The 14,557-nt window shown below is 45.3% G+C and overlaps 12 non-coding genes across 12 annotated transcripts; all 12 read right to left on the reverse strand.

Moving 5' to 3' along the window:
* Positions 1–417: 417 nt before the first annotated feature.
* Positions 418–500, reverse strand: TRNAL-AAG (transfer RNA leucine (anticodon AAG)). The gene has a single exon. It is a non-coding gene; the product is annotated as a tRNA-Leu (tRNA).
* Positions 501–691: 191 nt separating this feature from the next.
* TRNAL-CAG (transfer RNA leucine (anticodon CAG)) lies at positions 692–774 on the reverse strand. Its single transcript has one exon. It is a non-coding gene; the product is annotated as a tRNA-Leu (tRNA).
* A 632-nt stretch (positions 775–1,406) lies between these two features.
* TRNAL-UAG (transfer RNA leucine (anticodon UAG)) lies at positions 1,407–1,489 on the reverse strand. The gene has a single exon. It is a non-coding gene; the product is annotated as a tRNA-Leu (tRNA).
* Positions 1,490–5,239: 3,750 nt separating this feature from the next.
* Positions 5,240–5,322, reverse strand: TRNAL-AAG (transfer RNA leucine (anticodon AAG)). Its single transcript has one exon. It is a non-coding gene; the product is annotated as a tRNA-Leu (tRNA).
* A 907-nt stretch (positions 5,323–6,229) lies between these two features.
* Positions 6,230–6,312, reverse strand: TRNAL-UAG (transfer RNA leucine (anticodon UAG)). Its single transcript has one exon. It is a non-coding gene; the product is annotated as a tRNA-Leu (tRNA).
* Positions 6,313–8,325: 2,013 nt separating this feature from the next.
* On the reverse strand, positions 8,326–8,408 carry TRNAL-UAG (transfer RNA leucine (anticodon UAG)). Its single transcript has one exon. It is a non-coding gene; the product is annotated as a tRNA-Leu (tRNA).
* A 1,299-nt stretch (positions 8,409–9,707) lies between these two features.
* Positions 9,708–9,790, reverse strand: TRNAL-CAG (transfer RNA leucine (anticodon CAG)). The gene has a single exon. It is a non-coding gene; the product is annotated as a tRNA-Leu (tRNA).
* A 632-nt stretch (positions 9,791–10,422) lies between these two features.
* On the reverse strand, positions 10,423–10,505 carry TRNAL-UAG (transfer RNA leucine (anticodon UAG)). The gene has a single exon. It is a non-coding gene; the product is annotated as a tRNA-Leu (tRNA).
* Positions 10,506–11,529: 1,024 nt separating this feature from the next.
* TRNAL-AAG (transfer RNA leucine (anticodon AAG)) lies at positions 11,530–11,612 on the reverse strand. The gene has a single exon. It is a non-coding gene; the product is annotated as a tRNA-Leu (tRNA).
* Positions 11,613–12,519: 907 nt separating this feature from the next.
* Positions 12,520–12,602, reverse strand: TRNAL-UAG (transfer RNA leucine (anticodon UAG)). The gene has a single exon. It is a non-coding gene; the product is annotated as a tRNA-Leu (tRNA).
* A 1,024-nt stretch (positions 12,603–13,626) lies between these two features.
* Positions 13,627–13,709, reverse strand: TRNAL-AAG (transfer RNA leucine (anticodon AAG)). The gene has a single exon. It is a non-coding gene; the product is annotated as a tRNA-Leu (tRNA).
* A 191-nt stretch (positions 13,710–13,900) lies between these two features.
* Positions 13,901–13,983, reverse strand: TRNAL-CAG (transfer RNA leucine (anticodon CAG)). Its single transcript has one exon. It is a non-coding gene; the product is annotated as a tRNA-Leu (tRNA).
* Positions 13,984–14,557: the final 574 nt, after the last annotated feature.

The raw sequence follows: 14,557 nt of genomic DNA on the forward strand, positions 1-14,557 counted from the left end.
CCGTTCACTCACTCTGTCTTTGTTTCATTCTCTCCTTCCTCAACACCCCTTCTCACTCACTCGCTCTATCACTTGTGCTCTTTCCCCTTGCTCTGCATTTCATAGTGGAAACATCTCTTGAATGGAGCATTAGAAAATGAGGTTACATAAAATTAACAATCTACTTATTGGAAACCAAAAATATCACAAGACTGAATGTAACCCATTTCATTAATAAAAGGGACTTTTTAAGCACCCCCCAAAAAACACATAAAACACCACGAGTGCTAGAAGAATATTACACGAGCTTGAAGACAGAATTGGGCAAATTAATTTGCAGTTGAAACTGAAGTTTGTTACTTATTCAGATATTTTATGCACTGCCAATTTTTAGCTGAGATTCTAAAAGAACTCAGAGACAAAATGGACTTAAAGTTTTGTCAGAAGTGGGATTCGAACCCACGCCTCCAGGAGAGACTGCGGCCTTAACGCAGCGCCTTAGACCACTCGGCCATCCTGACCACATGTTGCTTGAACATCTACAGAGAGGGAAAGATATTGTGAACCAAGAAAAGCACACATCTTAGGTCATGAGGGCTAGAGCAAGAAAAAAACTCACTGCACTTTTCCAAGTAGACAACCATATAAGCCCATGTGAGGGAAATGATCTGATTTTTTCTCTCCCAAGAAAAAAGTAGAGTAAACACACAATTGTCAGAAGTGGGATTTGAACCCACGCCTCCAGAAGAGACTGCGACCTGAACGCAGCGCCTTAGACCACTTGGCCATCCTGACTTGCATTTATAGAACCTTCCACAGGCCAGACAGCCATGCAAGTGGGGTACCGAAAAAGCATGCCCTCAATTTATTTATCCTATTATAAGTACTTCCAACAGATCTTTGAACAATCCATAGAGAGCAGTACCTATGAAGAACTCTTTATGCCTTTAAGGCGTACAAAGAGAAAGTGCTATTAACCAGCCACTTGAACGGCCCAAAGCTGCTTTGAAATTGAGTCAACAGCCACCTCTTGGCTAGCTAAAGCAAATTCAACAAGGAATTTCAATGTCACAACATAGGGTGGAATACGCAAATCTAAGCAGCCCCTGATCACAGCCCTGAGGAAATTGCCGTAAGTGTGCTGGAGTCCAACTGTCTACCAGATGCTAGGCATTCTTCCATATTTGCATGGCCTGTCTGGCCAGGGCATACAAGAGCATGACTCTTCCAGATGAGCTCTTACATGGGTCCTATGCTCATATAGTAAGGACTGCACTTTGTCAGCAAGACTTTATACAACCGAAATATATGAGAAACCCCAGCTCTCTTGACTAGATGAGGACGGAATCACATCCCAGGTGAAGACCAACAGATGCAACTTCCATCAGATGTTAACCTGAAAAAGGAGATTACATCTCCAAAAGTCATGTCAGAAGTGGGATTCGAACCCACGCCTCCAGAGGAGACTGCGGCCTAAACACAGCGCCTTAGACCACTCGGCCATCCTGACAGAGCAGAGTCTTAAGAAATGTATAAAAGTCACTCAGAAATTTCTGCCTCCATGCAAGCCTGAAATAATTTAAACCTTCAAACACAAGGTGCAACTTTATGCACAGGACAATAAACACAGAAGATCACATGTGAAAGCATTTCATTTCACAGGTGTACAATTTTTATGCTTTTAGAATACCTCATACATCTCACCAGCTTTTTAGGGTCCTGTATCCGACTCACAAAATTACCTTGCCTGCGACCTCTCTCTCTACACAAACAACTACTGCACAGGAAGTAGGAAGGCAGAAGGTGGGGCATATTATGCAAATGTGTGCTGTCATTGTGCCTTGCAGATTCATGCAGGATTTCTAGATCCTTGCTGGATACAAGAGTGCAGACCTTGTTTCAGATCAACTGTCCCTAGCAGGGAACGTCTGAGAACATGCAGTCTTTTGCTCTCTAGCCCCTGGCCTGGGACTCACCCTCACTGGCTGAGGCGTGAATTTCTGCATACCAACGTTGCATAGATGGTACGTTTGTGGTCGGTTTGGGATGGGTGGGAGGTCAAAAGCAGGGAAAAGTATGTCGCCTTCACTTCTAGTCTCCTCTTCTAGGCCTACCTGCCGTTCACTCACTCTGTCTTTGTTTCATTCTCTCCTTCCTCAACACCCCTTCTCACTCACTCGCTCTATCACTTGTGCTCTTTCCCCTTGCTCTGCATTTCATAGTGGAAACATCTCTTGAATGGAGCATTAGAAAATGATGTTACATAAAATTAACAATCTACTTATTGGAAACCAAAAATATCACAAGACTGAATGTAACCCATTTCATTAATAAAAGGGACTTTTTGAGCAACCCCCAAAAAACACATAAAACACCACGAGTGCTAACCTCTGGAACCTACTAGACACCATCTCTCCTGACGTCGCCTTCCTAACGGAAACATGGATGAACGCTTCCTCCGCCCCTGACATCGCCATCGCCATCCCTGATGACTATAAGATCACACGCAAGGACCGCACCGACCATACAGGAGGTGGAATCGCTATCGTCCATAAGAAAACAATCCGCATCTCAACCAGCTCTGATGCCAACCTCGCCAACTCCGAACACCTTCACTTCCAGATCCACATCGACCCCAAGACCACACTCAGAGGCACCCTCCTTTACAGACCACCAGGACCACGCGCAAAATTCAGTGAAGACATCACGGACTTCATCACCCCACACGCGCTCCCCTCCAAAGACTACATCCTTCTGGGAGACCTCAACTTTCACCTTGAAAAGATCAGCGACCGCAACACCGCCACCCTCTTAGACAACCTCGACAACCTCGGACTTAAACAACTGGTCACTTCCCCCACCCACATCGCAGGTCACACTCTCGACCCCATCTTCACCTCCAGCAACCATGTCTCCTTTCAGCCACACTACGGATCTCCTCTGGACTGACCACAGCTGCGTTCACTTCACCTACAACAAGCCGAAACCCATCATCCACCTCCAACCAACTCTACAAAGAAAATGGAACAAAATCACCACAGAACAGATCTCCACATCGCTCCTTCAAACCTCCCCAGCCCTCTCTTCTAACGCCAACGAAGCCGCCTCCAACCTCACCCTTTGGTTATCCAACACCGCCGACACCTTAGCACCACTGAAAAAACGTCAACACAAACTTGGCATCAAGAAGGCCGCATGGTTCAACGACGACCTCAAGAAGTCCAAGAAACTATGCCGCTCCCTTGAAAAGGCCTGGAAAAAAGACCCATCCACCAGCAACAAGGTCGCCTTCAAAAACGCCATCCGTACTCACCACCAACTGATCCGAAAAGCCAAGAAAACAGCATTCAAAGATCGACTTGACAACAACGCCCACAACAGCAAGGAACTTTTCAACATCGTCAAGGAATTTTCCAACCCCTCGGCCAACTCCAATGACATCACCCCCTCTCAAGCCCTCTGCGACTCCCTGGCTTTATTCTTCCACAACAAAATTGCAGACATCCACAACAGCTTTGACAACCAACCCGGAAGCCAACCCACCCTACCATCAGCTGACCATCTTCCCCCCGTTAACACCCTTAACGCCTGGAAGCCAATCTCCACTGAGGACACCATCCGCCTGATGAACTCCATCCACTCTGGATCCCCCACAGACCCATGCCCTCACCACATCTTCAACAAAGCAGACTCCGTCATAGCTCCGCACCTCCGAGACGTCATCAACTGCTCCTTCAACTCCGCTACCTTCCCAGAAGACTGGAAACACGCTGAACTCACCGCCCTTCTGAAAAAACCAACAGCGGACCCCACCGAACTCAAAAACTACCGCCCCATCTCGCTTCTTCCATTCCCGGCCAAAGTCATCGAGAAAGCCGTCAACAACCAACTCGCCGCCTTCCTCGAAGCCAACAAATCCCTCGACCCCTCACAATCTGGCTTCCGAGCCAAACACAGCACTGAGACCGCCCTCATCGCAGCAACAGACGACATTAGAACTCTGCTGGACAATGGAGACACAGTCGCCCTCATCCTCCTCGACCTCTCTGCAGCCTTCGACACAGTCTGCCACAGCACCCTTTTACAACGCCTCAGAAACATCGGAATCCAAGGAAAGGCACTGGAATGGATCACTTCGTTCCTCACCGGAAGAACCCAGAGAGTCCGCCTCCCACCTTTCAAATCCGAGGCCACCAAAGTCATCTGCGGCGTACCACAAGGATCCTCACTCAGTCCCACCCTCTTCAACGTATACATGAGCCCCCTTGTGGCCATCGCCCGCCAACACAACCTCAACATCATCTCTTACGCGGATGACACTCAACTGATCCTATCTCTCACCAAGGACCCCAGCACCGCCAAAACTAACCTACACGAAGGAATGAAAGAAGTCGCCGATTGGATGAAACAAAGCCGTCTGAAACTGAACTCAGACAAAACAGAAGTCCTCATCTTAGGTAATTCCCCCTCTGCATGGGACGACTCCTGGTGGCCGGAAGCCCTCGGAAATGCACCCATCCCGACAGACCACGCACGGAACCTTGGCGTCATCCTGGATTCTTCACTCTCAATGAACAAACAAGTCAACGCCGTATCCTCTTCCTGCTTTAACATTCTTCGCATGCTCAGAAAAACATTTCGCTGGATCCCCTCCGAAACAAGGAAAACAGTCACCCACGCTCTAGTCACGAGCCGACTGGACTACGGAAACACCCTATACGCAGGTACCACCGCTAAACTCCAGAAGAAACTACAACGTATCCAAAACGCCTCAGCCAGGCTCATATTAGACATCCCACGCAACGAACACATCTCTGGTCACCTTAAAGACCTCCACTGGCTACCCGTCAATAAGAGGATTACTTTCCGACTGCTTACCCACGCACACAAATCACTCTACGACATCGGACCAGATTGCCTCAACTCTCGACTGTCCTTTTACACCCCCTCCCGACAACTTCGCTCTTCCAGCCAAGCCTTCGCCACTGTACCTCGCATCAACAAGACCACCATGGGAGGCAGATCCTTCTCATACCTGGCTGCCAAAACATGGAACTCACTCCCCGCTTACCTTCGCCTCACCCAGAATCACCTAGCGTTCAGAAAGCAGCTTAAAACGTGGATTTTTGACAAATAATCCTCCTCCCCTTCCTAAGCGCCTTGAAACTCTCTGGGTACGTAGTGCGCTATATAAATGCTATGACTTGACTATGACTTGACTTGACTAAAAGAACTCAGAGACAAAATGGACTTAAAGTTTTGTCAGAAGTGGGATTCGAACCCACGCCTCCAGGAGAGACTGCGGCCTTAACGCAGCGCCTTAGACCACTCAGCCATCCTGACCACATGTTGCTTGATCATCTTCAGAGAGGGAAAGATATTGTGAACCAAAAAAAGCACACATCTTAGGTCATGAGTGGCTAGAGCAAGAAAAAAACTCACTGCACTTTTCCAAGTAGACAACCATATAAGCCCATGTGAGGGAAATGATCTGATTTTTTCTCTCTCAAGAAAAAAGTAGAGTAAACACACAATTGTCAGAAGTGGGATTTGAACCCACGCCTCCAGAAGAGACTGCGACCTGAACGCAGCGCCTTAGGCAACTCGGCCATCCTGACTTGCATTTGTGGAACCTTCCACAGGCCAGACAGCCATGCAAGTGGGGTACTGAAAAGGCATGCCCTCAATTTATTTATCCTATTATAAGTACTTCCAACAGATCTTTGAACAATCCATAGAGAGCAGTACCTATGAAGAACTCTTTAGTCCTTTAAGGCGTACAAAGAGAAAGTGCTATTAACCAGCCACTTGAACGGCCCAAAGCTGCTTTGAAATTGAGTCAACAGCCACCTCTTGGATAGCTAAAGCAAATTCAACAAGGAATTTCAATGTCACAACATAGGGTGGAATACGCAAATCTAAGCAGCCCCTGATCACAGCCCTGAGGAAATTGCCGTAAGTGTGCTGGAGTCCAACTGTCTACCAGATGCTAGGCATTCTTCCATATTTGCATGGCCTGTCTGGCCAGGGCATACAAGAGCGTGACTCTTCCAGATGATCTCTTACATGGGTCCTATGCTCATATAGTAAGGACTGCACTTTGTCAGCAAGACTTTATACAACCGAAATATATGAGAAACCCCAGCTCTCTTGACTAGATGATGACGGAATCACATCCCAGGTGAAGCCCAACAGATGCAACTTCCATCAGATGTTAACCTGAAAAAGGAGATTACATCTCCAAAAGTCATGTCAGAAGTGGGATTCGAACCCACGCCTCCAGAGGAGACTGCGGCCTAAACACAGCGCCTTAGACCACTCGGCCATCCTGACAGTGCAGAGTCTTAAGAAATGTATAAAAGTCACTCAGAAATTTCTGCCTCCATGCAAGCCTGAAATAATTTAAACCTTCAAACACAAGGTGCAACTTTATGCACAGGACAATGAACACAGAAGATCACATGTGAAAGTATTTCATTTCACAGGTGTACAATTTTTATGCTTTTAGAATACCTCATACCTCTCACCAGCTATTTAGGGTCCTGTATCCTACTCACAAAATTACCTTGCCTGCGACCTCTCTCTCTACACAAGCAACTACTGCACAGGAAGTAGGAAGGCAGAAGGCGGGGCATATTATGCAAATGTATGCTGTCATTGTGCCTTGCAGATTCACGCAGGTTTTCTAGATCCTTGCTGGATACAAGAGAGCAGACCTTGTTTCAGATCAACTGTCCCTAGCAGGGAACGTCTGAGCACATGCAGTCTTTTGCTCTCTAGCCCCTGGCCTGGGACTCACCCTCACTGGCTGAGGCGTGAATTTCTGCATACCAACGTTGCATAGATGGTACGTTTGTGGTCGGTTTGGGATGGGTGGGAGGTCAAAAGCAGGGAAAAGTATGTCGCCTTCACTTCTAGTCTCCTCTTCTAGGCCTACCTGCCGTTCACTCACTCTGTCTTTGTTTCATTCTCTCCTTCCTCAACATCCCTTCTCACTCACTCCCTCTATCACTTGTGCTCTTTCCCCTTGCTCTGCATTTCATAGTGGAAACATCTCTTGAATGGAGCATTAGAAAATGACGTTACATAAAATTAACAATCTACTTATTGGAAACCAAAAATATCACAAGACTGAATGTAACCCATTTCATTAATAAAAGGGACTTTTTAAGCACCCCCCAAAAAACACATAAAACACCACGAGTGCTAGAAGAATATTACACGAGCTTGAAGACAGAATTGGGCAAATTAATTTGCAGTTGAAACTGAAGTTTGTTACTTATTCAGATATTTTATGCACTGCCAATTTTTAGCTGAGATTCTAAAAGAACTCAGAGACAAAATGGACTTAAAGTTTTGTCAGAAGTGGGATGCGAACCCACGCCTCCAGGAGAGACTGCGGCCTTAACGCAGCGCCTTAGACCACTCGGCCATCCTGACCACATGTTGCTTGATCATCTACAGAGAGGGAAAGATATTGTGAACCAAGAAAAGCACACATCTTAGGTCATGAGGGCTAGAGCAAGAAAAAAACTCACTGCACTTTTCCAAGTAGACAACCATATAAGCCCATGTGAAGGAAATGATCTATTTTTTTCTCTCTCAAGAAAAAAGTAGAGTAAACACACAATTGTCAGAAGTGGGATTTGAACCCACGCCTCCAGAAGAGACTGCGACCTGAACGCAGCGCCTTAGACCACTCACCCATCCTGCCTTGCTTATGTGGAACCTTCCACAGGCCAGACAGCAATGCAAGTGGGGTACCGAAAAGGCATGCCCTCAATTTATTTATCCTATTATAAGTACTTCAAACAGATCTTTGAACAATCCATAGAGAGCAGTACCTATGAAGAACTCTTTAGACCTTTAAGGCGTACAAAGAGAAAGTGCTATTAACCAGCCACTTGAACGGCCCAAAGCTGCTTTGAAATTGAGTCAACAGCCACCTCTTGGCTAGCTAAAGCAAATTCAACAAGGAATTTCAATGTCACAACATAGGGTGGAATACGCAAATCTAAGCAGCCCCTGATCACAGCCCTGAGGAAATTGCCGTAAGTGTGCTGGAGTCCAACTGTCTACCAGATGCTAGGCATTCTTCCATATTTGCATTGCCTGTCTGGCCAGGGCATACAAGAGCATGACTCTTCCAGATGAGCTCTTACATGGGTCCTATGCTCATATAGTAAGGACTGCACTTTGTCAGCAAGACTTTATACAACCGAAATATATGAGAAACCCCAGCTCTCTTGACTAGATGAGGACGGAATCACATCCCAGGTGAAGACCAACAGATGCAACTTGCATCAGATGTTAACCTGAAAAAGGAGATTACATCTCCAAAAGTCATGTCAGAAGTGGGATTCGAACCCACGCCTCCAGAGGAGACTGCGGCCTAAACACAGCGCCTTAGACCACTCGGCCATCCTGACAGAGCAGAGTCTTAAGAAATGTTTAAAAGTCACTCAGAAATTTCTGCCTCCATGCAAGCCTGAAATAATTTAAACCTTCAAACACAAGGTGCAACTTTATGCACAGGACAATAAACACAGAAGATCACATGTGAAAGCATTTCATTTCACAGGTGTACAATTTTTATGCTTTTAGAATACCTCATACCTCTCACCAGCTTTTTAGGGTCCTGTATCCGACTCACAAAATTACCTTGCCTGCGACCTCTCTCTCTACACAAACAACTACTGCACAGGAAGTAGGAAGGCAGAAGGTGGGGCATATTATGCAAATGTGTGCTGTCATTGTGCCTTGCAGATTCATGCAGGATTTCTAGATCCTTGCTGGATAGAAGAGTGCAGACCTTGTTTCAGATCAACTGTCCCTAGCAGGGAACGTCTGAGCACATGCAGTCTTTTGCTCTCTAGCCCCTGGCCTGGGACTCACCCTCACTGGCTGAGGCGTGAATTTCTGCATACCAACGTTGCATAGATGGTACGTTTGTGGTCGGTTTGGGATGGGTGGGAGGTCAAAAGCAGGGAAAAGTATGTCGCCTTCACTTCTAGTCTCCTCTTCTAGGCCTACCTGCCGTTCGCTCACTCTGTCTTTGTTTCATTCTCTCCATCCTCAACACCCCTTCTCACTCACTCGCTCGATCACTTGTGCTCTTTCCCCTTGCTCTGCATTTCATAGTGGAAACATCTCTTGAATGGAGCATTAGAAAATGATGTTACATAAAATTAACAATCTACTTATTGGAAACCAAAAATATCACAAGACTGAATGTAACCCATTTCATTAATAAAAGGGACTTTTTAAGCACCCCCCAAAAAACACATAAAACACCACGAGTGCTAGAAGAATATTATACGAGCTTGAAGACAGAATTGGGCAAATTAATTTGCAGTTGAAACTGAAGTTTGTTACTTATTCAGATATTATATGCACTGCCAATTTTTAGCTGAGATTCTAAAAGAACTCAGAGACAAAATGGACTTAAAGTTTTGTCAGACGTGGCATTCGAACCCACACCTCCAGGAGAGACTGCGGCCTTAACGCAGTGCTTTAGACCACTCGGCCATCCTGACCACATGTTGCTTGATAATCTACAGAGAGGGAAAGATATTGTGAACAAAAAAAAGCACACATCTTAGGTCATGAGTGGCGAAAGCAAGAAAAAAACTCACTGCACTTTTCCAAGTAGACAACCATATAAGCCATTGTGAGGGAAATGATTTGATTTTTTCTCTCTCAAGAAAAAAGTAGAGTAAACACACAATTGTCAGAAGTGGGATTTGAACCCATGCCTCCAAAAGAGACTGCGACCTGAACACAGCGCCTTAGACCACTCGGCCATCCTGACGTGCATTTGTAAAACCTTCCACAGGCCAGACAGCCATGCAAAAGGGGTACCGAAAAGGCATGCCCTCAATTTATTTATCCTATTATAAGTACTTCCAACAGATCTTTGAACAATCCATAGAGAGCAGTACCTATGAAGAACTCTTTAGACCTTTAAGGCGTACAAAGAGAAAGTGCTATTAACCAGCCACTTGAACGGCCCAAAGCTGCTTTGAAATTGAGTCAACAGCCCCCTCTTGGCTAGCTAAAGCAAATTCAACAAGGAATTTCAATGTCACAACATAGGGTGGAATACGCAAATCTAAGCAGCCCCTGATCACAGCCCTGAGGAAATTGCCGTAAGTGTGCTTGAGTCCAACTGTCTACCAGATGCTAGGCATTCTTCCATATTTGCATGGCCTGTCTGGCCACGGCATACAAGAGCATGACTCTTCCAGATGAGCTCTTACATGGGTCCTATGCTCATATAGTAAGGACTGCACTTTGTCAGCAAGACTTTATACAACCGAAATATATGAGAAACCCCAGCTCTCTCGACTAGATGAGGACGGAATCACATCCCAGGTGAAGACCAACAGATGCAACTTCCATCAGATGTTAACCTGAAAAAGGAGATTATATCTCAAAAAGTCATGTCAGAAGTGAGATTTGAACCCACGCCTCCAGAGGAGACTGCGGCCTAAACACAGCGCCTTAGACCACTCGGCCATCCTGACAGTGCAGAGTCTTAAGAAATGTATAAAAGTCACTCAGAAATTTCTGCCTCCATGCAAGCCTGAAATAATTTAAACCTTCAAACACAAGGTGCAACTTTATGCACAGGACAATAAACACAGAAGATCACATGTGAAAGCATTTCATTTCACAGGTGTACAATTTTTATGCTTTTAGAATACCTCATACCTCTCACCAGCTATTTAGGGTCCTGTATCCTACTCACAAAATTACCTTGCCTGCGACCTCTCTCTCTAAACAAACAACTACTGCACAGGAAGTAGGAAGGCAGAAGGTGGGGCATATTATGCAAATGTATGCTGTCATTGTGCCTTGCAGATTTATGCAGGATTTCTAGATCCTTGCTGGATACAAGAGAGCAGACCTTGTTTCAGATCAACTGTCCCTAGCAGGGAACGTCTGAGCACATGCAGTCTTTTGCTCTCTAGCCCTTGGCCTTGGACTCACCCTCACTGGCTGAGGCGTGAATTTCTGCATACCAACGTTGCACAGATGGTACGTTTGTGGTCGGTTTGGGATGGGTGGGAGGTCAAAAGCAGGGAAAAGTATGTCGCCTTCACTTCTAGTCTCCTCTTCTAGGCCTACCTGCCGTTCACTCACTCTGTCTTTGTTTCATTCTCTCCATCCTCAACACCCCTTCTCACTCACTCGCTCTATCACTTGTGCTCTTTCCCCTTGCTCTGCATTTCATAGTGGAAACATCTCTTGAATGGAGCATTAGAAAATGAGGTTACATAAAATTAACAATCTACTTATTGGAAACCAAAAATATCACAAGACTGAATGTAACCCATTTCATTAATAAAAGGGACTTTTTAAGCACCCCCCAAAAAACACATAAAACAGCACGAGTGCTAGAAGAATATTATACGAGCTTGAAGACAGAATTGGGCAAATTAATTTGCAGTTGAAACTGAAGTTTGTTACTTATTCAGATATTATATGCACTGCCAATTTTTAGCTGAGATTCTAAAAGAACTCAGAGACAAAATGGACTTAAAGTTTTGTCAGAAGTGGGATTCGAACCCACGTCTCCAGGAGAGACTGCGGCCTTAACGCAGCGCCTTAGACCACTCAGCCATCCTGACCATATGTTGCTTGATCATCTACAGAGAGGGAAAGATATTGTGAACCAAAAAAAGCACACATCTTAGGTCATGAGTGGCTAGAGCAAGAAAAAAACTCACTGCACTTTTCCAAGTAGACAACCATATAAGCCCATGTGAAGGAAATGATCTGATTTTTTCTGTCTCAAGAAAAAAGTAGAGTAAACACACAATTGTCAGAAGTGGAATTTGAACCCACGCCTCCAGAAGAGACTGCGACCTGAACGCAGCGCCTTAGACCACTCGGCCATCCTGACTTGCATTTATAGAACCTTCCACAGGCCAGACAGCCATGCAAGTGGGGTACCGAAAAAGCATGCCCTCAATTTATTTATCCTATTATAAGTACTTGCAACAGATCTTTGAACAATCCATAGAGAGCAGTACCTATGAAGAACTCTTTATGCCTTTAAGGCGTACAAAGAGAAAGTGCTATTAACCAGCCACTTGAACGGCCCAAAGCTGCTTTGAAATTGAGTCAACAGCCACCTCTTGGCTAGCTAAAGCAAATTCAACAAGGAATTTCAATGTCACAACATAGGGTGGAATACGCAAATCTAAGCAGCCCCTGATCACAGCCCTGAGGAAATTGCCGTAAGTGTGCTGGAGTCCAACTGTCTACCAGATGCTAGGCATTCTTCCATATTTGCATGGCCTGTCTGGCCAGGGCATACAAGAGCATGACTCTTCCAGATGAGCTCTTACATGGGTCCTATGCTCATATAGTAAGGACTGCACTTTGTCAGCAAGACTTTATACAACCGAAATATATGAGAAACCCCAGCTCTCTTGACTAGATGAGGACGGAATCACATCCCAGGTGAAGACCAACAGATGCAACTTCCATCAGATGTTAACCTGAAAAAGGAGATTACATCTCCAAAAGTCATGTCAGAAGTGGGATTCGAACCCACGCCTCCAGAGGAGACTGCGGCCTAAACACAGCGCCTTAGACCACTCGGCCATCCTGACAGTGCAGAGTCTTAAGAAATGTATAAAAGTCACTCAGAAATTTCTGCCTCCATGCAAGCCTGAAATAATTTAAACCTTCAAACACAAGGTGCAACTTTATGCACAGGACAATAAACACAGAAGATCACATGTGAAAGCATTTCATTTCACAGGTGTACAATTTTTATGCTTTTAGAATACCTCATACCTCTCACCAGCTTTTTAGGGTCCTGTATCCGACTCACAAAATTACCTTGCCTGCGACCTCTCTCTCTACACAAACAACTACTGCACAGGAAGTAGGAAGGCAGAAGGTGGGGCATATTATGCAAATGTGTGCTGTCATTGTGCCTTGCAGATTCATGCAGGATTTCTAGATCCTTGCTGGATACAAGAGTGCAGACCTTGTTTCAGATCAACTGTCCCTAGCAGGGAACGTCTGAGCACATGCAGTCTTTTGCTCTCTAGCCCCTGGCCTGGGACTCACCCTCACTGGCTGAGGCGTGAATTTCTGCATACCAACGTTGCATAGATGGTACGTTTGTGGTCGGTTTGGGATGGGTGGGAGGTCAAAAGCAGGGAAAAGTATGTCGCCTTCACTTCTAGTCTCCTCTTCTAGGCCTACCTGCCGTTCACTCACTCTGTCTTTGTTTCATTCTCTCCTTCCTCAACACCCCTTCTCACTCACTCGCTCTATCACTTGTGCTCTTTCCCCTTGCTCTGCATTTCATAGTGGAAACATCTCTTGAATGGAGCATTAGAAAATGAGGTTACATAAAATTAACAATCTACTTATTGGAAACCAAAAATATCACAAGACTGAATGTAACCCATTTCATTAATAAAAGGGACTTTTTAAGCACCCCCCAAAAAACACATAAAACACCACGAGTGCTAGAAGAATATTACACGAGCTTGAAGACAGAATTGGGCAAATTACTTTGCAGTTGAAACTGAAGTTTGTTACTTATTCAGATATTTTATGCACTGCCAATTTTTAGCTGAGATTCTAAAAGAACTCAGAGACAAAATGGACTTAAAGTTTTGTCAGAAGTGGGATTCGAACCCACGCCTCCAGGAGAGACTGCGGCCTTAACGCAGCGCCTTAGACCACTCGGCCATCCTGACCACATGTTGCTTGATCATCTACAGAGAGGGAAAGATATTGTGAACCAAGAAAAGCACCCATCTTAGGTCATGAGGGCTAGAGCAAGAAAAAAACTCACTGCACTTTTCCAAGTAGACAACCATATAAGCCCATGTGAGGGAAATGATCTATTTTTTTCTCTCTCAAGAAAAAAGTAGAGTAAACACACAATTGTCAGAAGTGGGATTTGAACCCACGCCTCCAGAAGAGTCTGCGACCTGAACGCAGTGCCTTAGACCACTCGGCCATCCTGACTTGCATTTGTGGAACCTTCCACAGGCCAGACAGCCATGCAAGTGGGGTACCGAAAAGGCATGCCCTCAATTTATTTATCCTATTATAAGAACTTCCAACAGATCTTTGAACAATCCATAGAGAGCAGTACCTATGAAGAACTCTTTAGACCTTTAAGGCGTACAAAGAGAAAGTGCTATTCACCAGCCACTTGAACGGCCCAAAGCTGCTTTGAAATTGAGTCAACAGCCACCTCTTGGCTAGCTAAAGCAAATTCAACAAGGAATTTCAATGTCACAACATAGGGTGGAATACGCAAATCTAAGCAGCCCCTGATCACAGCCCTGAGGAAATTGCCGTAAGTGTGCTGGAGTCCAACTGTCTACCAGATGCTAGGCATTCTTCCATATTTGCATTGCCTGTCTGGCCAGGGCATACAAGAGCATGACTCTTCCAGATGAGCTCTTACATGGGTCCTATGCTCATATAGTAAGGACTGCACTTTGTCAGCAAGACTTTATACAACCGAAATATATGAGAAACCCCAGCTCTCTTGACTAGATGAGGACGGAATCACATCCCAGGTGAAGACCAA

Source organism: Lissotriton vulgaris, chromosome 8, assembly GCF_964263255.1.
Source record: "Lissotriton vulgaris chromosome 8, aLisVul1.2, whole genome shotgun sequence".
In the NCBI taxonomy this organism is placed as follows: domain Eukaryota; kingdom Metazoa; phylum Chordata; class Amphibia; order Caudata; family Salamandridae; genus Lissotriton; species Lissotriton vulgaris.